General features: G+C 39.6%; 1 protein-coding gene across 2 annotated transcripts in view; it reads left to right on the top strand.

Moving 5' to 3' along the window:
• The first annotated feature begins 3771 nt into the window (after positions 1-3771).
• The window catches only part of CSGALNACT1 (chondroitin sulfate N-acetylgalactosaminyltransferase 1), a 41148-nt gene continuing 37291 nt past the window's right edge, over positions 3772-7628 (top strand). For both annotated transcript variants that reach the window (XM_063422418.1, XM_063422417.1), the window contains exons 1-2: positions 3772-4466; positions 4954-5022. The gene's annotated coding sequence lies outside the window, so the exon portion shown is untranslated. The remainder of the gene's footprint in view (positions 4467-4953; positions 5023-7628) is intronic.

The following is a 7628-nucleotide window of genomic DNA, read 5'->3' as shown; positions in this document are numbered from 1 at the left end:
ATTAATGGATGTGTGAGGAGTGCCCTGAAAAACTGCTGGTGCAGAACCACCCCAAAGACATCAGCTAGGCAGGCAGATGACAGTTTTTGAAGGTGTCCCAAAAGCAAGATGTTGCTGTATTTAATCCACTAGGCAAGGGGGAGTACTTCCAATAAATAAGAAGTACCCTTCTATCTTTTTTTTTTTAATCTTCTGTATGTGCCTGTGTGTCTTCAGGACACTGGATTTTTTTTTAAATTATTTCTTTTAAACCTGTAAATAATCTGGGTTTGGTGGGTTTTTTTGTTTTTGTGGGTTTTTGGTTGGTTGCTTGGGGTTTTTTTCCAAACGAAGTATTGCTGTGTCTTGCAGAGATTTGTTGAACCCTTGCCTCTGCATTCCTAGTGCTCCATGTGTTTGCCAGTCCACTCAGCCCTTCTAGGAAAGGAGAGGTTGAGAGTCCACTTTTGTATGATACAAACAGCATAACTTGACAGAAGAGAAGAAGTCTGAAGGGTCATAGACAAAGGTGGTTGAGCCTTGGAAGAGTTTAAACCTAAGAAAGGATTTACATTATGTCTGCCCAACCTCTGAATTTAGGAGGTAAAACTGTTTGCTCTGTGATCCTCACATAGATACATAGGCAGCAGGATCAGACTTGCAGGGGACTGGGGCAAGTGATTCCACTAAGCAAGCAGGAAATACCACCGATGTTTGGTTTGTGGATGGGAGGAAGAGGAGCACTGTGGTTGTTCAGAATATGGGCACTGTGTCTGCAACAAGTGACGTAAGACTAGTATTTGAAGGTACTTGGAACATAAATGACAGTTTTTAGCCAGGCCGACAGTTTAGAGCCACTGCTGTACTAAACTTGAACTACTGATGTGCCTATGGCACTGCATACTCATCTCCCATTCCAGGAGCCAAGCATGTAGGTGGTGATGGGCTACGCCTGTCAGGGTCTGAAGCTTCCTCTCCACTTAAAGTGGCATTCCTGAGTTCTTGCGCAGATTGTGCTGTTTTGATTTCCACGGTGCAGGACATGCCGAATCTCAGTGTTATAGCCAGACAATTGGAAGTGCACACAGCCTCCTTCCTGCAGGAATACAGGACTCAGCTGAAATGCCTACATGAGCCTTGTTTTTCAGGAAGAGGCTTGGTGACCTTCTATAGCAGGAAAGAGGCAGCACTGACCTTAAGGCAGTGGTAAAGGATGATTTTTCCCTGGGAAGATTGTCCTATTTCTTGAGGAAGGCCTATGAGTAACAGAGATAATTTCAGAATTCTGTGGATTCAGGCAGTGTAGCTGATGCAGCACAGGGACAGATACATGATGTGTGCAAAGGCCATATTGTAGATCCTGGTTGAATAATAGTAGTGTTTTTAGCACTTCAAGTTCCTTCTGCACCACAAAAGAGAGTCTCCATGAGCCAGGAGAGTGTTTGAAAGGTGTTAGGTAGGCACTTGGCAGCAGCAAAGGGCTTTGAATGTCGTTCTCCACCTTCTACATTTCTGGATCAGTATAATCCCAGCAGATAGCATCGGTTCTGGATTTCCTGGCTTGGTGCCGTAGGCTGCTGTTACTTACACAGGACTGGTGTATTAACAACAAGCCCTAAGGGTGCGTAGGTTGTGTTTTAGGTGTGGGATAAAGCTAAGATGTGGCAGTGCAAAGGTTGGGATAACTGTTGTGCTAAGTGGTGTGGGCTTGAATTGATAGCCACTCCTTAGGCCTGGTGAGCAGGAGTTAATGTCTGCCATGGGTAACAAGGGAGCTAAAGCTTTGCATAATACTGAAAAGATTTGAAAACTCTCATCTTCTTAACATCTTCTGTGAGTGAGGCCTTGGAGAAGACAATCTGTGTTGAGCTAGCAGTATGGTGGAGCCTACACAAAAGCTAGGGATCATGCAAAAGGTTTTGTTATTTTGTAGATTTTCTGTGTCCTTTGTTTTGTTCAGAGGAATTTCTACAGCTGACATTAGTTGTCTGGGCTTTCAGTCACTCAGAATTCTCAGTATCTTCTTTGTCCCTTGCAGCTGAAAGACACTAGGTTGAGATTGGATGACTGGGTGACAGATAAGAAGGGAAAAACAAAAGGAGATTGGGAACTCGAGAGTAGAACAGTAAGGGATGTGTAGGAACCAATACAGCCCTCTTCGGGAAGTGATATCCATTAATGACCTCATAGATGACAATATCATTACAAATGCTTATGTTTTAGCAGACCTAGTCCTATTTCTTCTTCTCCCAGAATGACAGAATAGAGATCTGTGACTCTGAAACTGCAGTTGACAGTTGAATCCAAATTATGGCTTCAAAACACTGAAGCTGGCCACAGTCCACTTAATTTCTGTAAAAGGCTAAGGCAGCTTTTAATAATTGACCTCATTTTCACAGAATCAAGATACTTTAGGTTGAAAGGGACATCAGGATATCATCTGGTCCAGCCACCTGCTCAACATGCAAGTCAATTTTCTTATACTAAAATAAACAAAAAATCAGTTCCAAGAAAAGCACAAATATTACCATTTTCCTTCAGCCTGCACTTTGACAGTGATAAGTAGTGGGTAGTCTGGATTTATAGAGGGAAACATTTAGATAATCTTATGAGCAGGTATTATTATTATGAGAAGTGTTAAAATACTTGCCTAGCTTTTAGGTCTGGGAAACTGAACCAGATTGTTATTATCTTCCACACAGCGCAGACAGAATTATTAATCACTATACTCTCATATGGCCAAATCTACACCCATATGACTCCAGTGACACTACAGCTGGGGCTTTGGACACAGTGAGTTGTCTGGTGTTGTGAGAACACAATAAAGCAACACACTGTTTGGTGCACAAATAGGACCTTGCATTAAATTTACTGGGCTAAAAGCTTAGAAAAAGCTGTATTTCACTTCTAATTTGAAGGTACTTTTTGCAGAAACAGTCTGTCATTATGGAAACACTTTTTAGGAGAGAAATTCATTTTCACCTGGAAGGATTTCAAGAGAAGCTGTTAAACCAGTAATTTTTCCATATAGAAGTTCACTAAGTAGAGAAAGAACACAAACAGAGACTTTAACTCCAGTATATACTTTGTTTCCTTCTGCTGCCTTCCCACATATTCAGACTCATAATGTCCCTGTGGCAACTCTGAAAAATATATAAATAGAAGAGAAATTCTAAATTAACCAGCTGCATATGTTTGTCCTCACTTTTAATTCTGCAGTCACGTTGAAAAGTGCATTCCACAGTTTGTATTTTCCCTTTTCTATTCCTGTCCCTTACCAATACCATTCTTCCATGCAAGTTCTTTCTGCGCACATGTTGCAGGCATTCATCACCTTGTCATTTGGAGTGGCACTCATCTCTAAAAATGTTGTTGTCTGCAACCTCTTTTTGGGAAAGCCACCATGGGTTTCCTTTGTAGGCAGTGAAGCCCAGAAGGCAATTCAATGAACCAGATGCAGGTTGGAGTAGGTTGAACTGTGCTCTGAGTGCCTTTGCTGAGGTCTCCATGGCTTGTAAAAGGGATGCAGGGTGGTGTCCTCACCTGCAGATATCTGTGTGGCAGTTTCCTGTATGTGGTGATGAATCTGACTTTACTAATGTTTAACCAGGCTCGGTGTCCTTACTTTGTTCACCATATGTGCTTGGGTTCAGCCTCTAAAGATGTCCTCAGTGATGGAGCCATCATTCCCGGGAGGGACAGTTCACTCATCCTACATAGCTGCAGTCTCTGGTGGCTCTCCAGGCTCTTTGCACTGCACGCAAAGCTAGGCAGCAGCATATGACTACTGATTTCCTTTAATCAGAGAGCACTGCTCGGGCTACAGTGTCCCAGTGGAACTGCATTAGAGGTTTTCTCTGTAAGTGCTGTGCCTTTCAGGATTGCTTTCCAGCAGCACACTGAATGGTCTGAGTGGGGAAGGGAGTTTTAGCAAGCAGTCAGTCATCAATAGCATCCTGCTCTTAAGCCAAGGTAATGATGGCTACTTTGAGTGTGCCTGCATTTTCCGCAAGTGTATGCAGGTCTGCTCCCTGAATGCAGGTATGTATATGTGTGCAATTGCCTTCATCATGTGCAGCCAGCCAGGAGAACAGTGTGTTTATAGAAACTGTCCTTAAGAGTGATTGCCTCTTGAAGGAGTAGAGCCCATATAAGAGGAGTGGGACTGTCTCCAGCCAGCCCTGGGAGACGATGCTGAGAGCATATTGAAAAGCTGTCTTCAGCAAAAGCTTGCCAGTTTAACAACTCTGTTCACTGTTCCTATTGCACAGTGGGCTCTTTGACGCAACAGAAAGAGCTGCTTTTTTTTTTTTTTTCGCTTCCTTTTAAATCCGCCTGGCCAATTTAAAGCTTGTGGATATTTCTTCCCCCTCGGGGAAAGCTTATATGAGGATTTTCTTTTTTAGCAGTTCGTTCCGTGAAACCATTTTATTTTCCTTGATTGCTGTTAGAAAATGTTGGACCTGAACATAAGGCTTTCATTGCAGGTCAGTGACTGAACTCTTGACCAAAGCATTTAACATTTGAGTGTCGTTTTAGTAAGCACTGTAGTTTGGGAGGAAAAAAAGCAAGTTAATAAGGCTGTATCATATGAGCCCATGTGTGCCTACTACTGGAATAGGAATCTTTTTATGTCTTCAGTGTCCGAATTTTGTGTGGATGAATTTACAATCTTCCTTTTGTAGACAAATGTACTGAATTAATATCTTAGTGAGAATTGAGGTAATATCACAATTAAGTCTATATTATCTAATTCCTGAATGTCTCTACTCACTTAAAATGCAATAAATCATACTGTGAATTTCAAATATAAAGTTCTTGTCTTTTTATTTTGCAAGGATTGTCTTTTTGAGTTTTAATCTTTTATGTCTTTTTTACTTCTTTTCTGCACACTTTACTGGGAAGCATGTTATTGCTGGGCACATGCTCTCTGCAGGGAAGATAGTTATTTTCTATTTTTTATTTCTTCTCTAGATTACTATCAAGGGAACTAAGAAAGGATGTAGGCATGTTGTTAATGTCTCTCTTCAAGCTGTATTTGAGGTAAGGCAATTTTTTATCCTTATCTCTGAAATTAAAATACAAAAAAGATGTAGTATTTATTTTCCTTGTAGTTACTAAGATTATCCTGTTGCTGCTTGGTTTTCTTATTGATGAAATATGCTTATATTTGTCACAAAACTGTTCCTTGTCTACATGACACTTAAAATCTTGTATTTTATTTCAGCAATATGTTCTACTATCTGCATGTTCCTATCAGCTTCTCCTATCAGCTTCAGTGTTCTCTGGATCAATGAAAGACCATCCTTTGTAATTGGTTTGGTTTTGTCCTCTATGCTTATAACATTGTGTGAGAGTGAGTGCATTTCTTGCCCTGGGTGGGCAATTATTATGCAAACTTTGTAAAACTCAGTTTCAAATTGTTTCCACTGTGAATCACTTTCCTTGTAAGAGGATGACTTTTATGGTAATGTTTAACTTGAGTAGAATTGTTTTCAAACATATACAAGGTATTTTTTGTGTATTCGTTTTTAAGAGCAGTCCAGAAAAAATAGTTAATCATATCAAGCTGTTTACTTCCCTGTCTACTTAATGTTGCTTCTTAGAGGAAGTATATGGCATTAAAAGGTTGAATCATTATTCATGAGCATCAGAATAGCTGAAAGGTGTCACTGCAACATTGCCCAGTGCCAACTGCATTGAAAATTGATTTGTGTGGAAAACCACATTTGTTGGTGGGTTATGATTAGTGCATGGGGAATTATGAAATACTACTTCTTGTTCATACTTCTTTTCAGGCAATTTAAGAGCTTGCCATTCAAGGGATGTTAATTTTTTCTTTTCTGTATCAAGGTTAAAGTTTTGTAATTCAAGATTTTTGCTCATGCTTTCTATAGCTTTCTCATTATTTAAATCAATCCATCTGAATATTTGGGGCATCTCTTACAAGGGGAGTCTGCATCTTTTAAGGCAGACATGGTGTACTGCATGTCCAGAAACACTTTTGGTTTATCAAAATGTTTTAAATCTTATCTTGTTTGGCTCCTCACATCTCTGAAGCTGCTTGCTGTTTGAATTCCACCTACTGTTAGCTCCATTCAGAAGTGTTCTTTAATAGTTTGTCAAGAGTATTTTTACTTGGGATGGGATAAGAAATGATAGAGGGTAGAGTTACAAAGTTACAGTAAACTATTTCTAATTTTATAGAACAAAATATTTACTATAAGCAATTAAAATACTTCAATCAATAAATTCAATCTAAGGTGTTGTAAAACCCATTGAGGCTTAACTTTCTTTAATCAATGTTACACCAAATCTTATTATTTTCTGTCATCTTATTTTTTTGAGTTATAAATTCATATCCTGTCGGAGTGCAAATACACACTTTATGTCTGCAACCTGTTTTCTACTGTCAAGAAAAAAATCTCTCTTATTCTCTGCTGTTAAAGTTATCTCAAGTTGAATGCTCCTTAACTTAAAATTAAGAAGTATAAAAACCGAATGCAGTCTTTATGTAACATGTTTCCTGTACCTTTTTCTGAAAAAATTAGATAGGATCTCTGATCCACCATCCCTGACAGAAGGTGTATGGGGCTGCCCCCCTTCCCTTCTGATCTCTGGTTTGTGAGGTAGCAGTCCTGCTTTTCAAAGACAATACTCTTTGAACCCGCATCATGATGTGTTGACATTTCTATGGACATTACTTTGCCAGAAAACATAATTGGGAAAGGAAGATAAGTGATGTGGTGTGTTCTTTGGGATCTTTGGAGTTGATGCAATATCTTACTGGATTCCGTCCCAACAGTTACTGAAAGGTGTTTGTTCTTCCTTTGTTTGTGTTTGTGGTGTCAGCTTTCTACCTAGTCAATGTAGCAGAGCTCATGGCTTGCTATATTTCTCCTTGCATGCCCTGAACTGGGTTCCTGTTACCTGGTTAACTGGGTGCTTGTTTTCTTGCCCTTGTGGCCTGTTCTGTGTCTTGCCATGGCCTTAGTAAGGAAAGACTAGTTAGTCTAAACCATGCACAAGTCAAGACAGGTTAAGAGGAAATGCACTATGCACTTTTGTTTGTAATAGTTAAGAGCAGCAATGCAATCAGAAACACTTATGAAGGATATAGACAAAAAAATAAGACAAAAATGCTAAATCTACTTATACCTAGCTTCTATTTTCTTTCACCCTGTCCTACTGACTTGATTCTCTTCTGACAAAATTTTCTTGTTTGCATGTATCTTACCTTTCAAATCACATGTACTGGAAAAACCTGGTCACAAGCCTCCATCAGTTAGTTACCCTCTGGTGAGAGAAAGCTCTGTCACGCTGCATCTTTGGCTCACCAGCATACCTCAGGTCCTTTTCTGATTCTTGAAGAAACTCTCATTTTTTATTCAGTTGCACTACAAAAGTTTTCAGACAGTGCAGTGTTAATCTTTCATCTCCAAAACATTTCATTTGTGTCTATCCAGATGAGATGTCAGCTGTGTTCTTAATTATTTCCTTGTTAGAGACTCACAGATATCTTTATCAGTGTGTTACATTCTTGTACTTGACTGGTTAGTCAAAACAGAAGTAAATATCTTCACCTCCCTTTGGGACTTAGTTTTCAGAAAAAATGTCTTCATGGTGAGCTGTATTTTCTACTAATGGGT

Source organism: Prinia subflava, chromosome Z, assembly GCF_021018805.1.
Source record: "Prinia subflava isolate CZ2003 ecotype Zambia chromosome Z, Cam_Psub_1.2, whole genome shotgun sequence".
In the NCBI taxonomy this organism is placed as follows: domain Eukaryota; kingdom Metazoa; phylum Chordata; class Aves; order Passeriformes; family Cisticolidae; genus Prinia; species Prinia subflava.
Note: the sequence above shows the minus strand (reverse complement) of the source record. Positions and strands in the feature narration are given on the sequence as shown.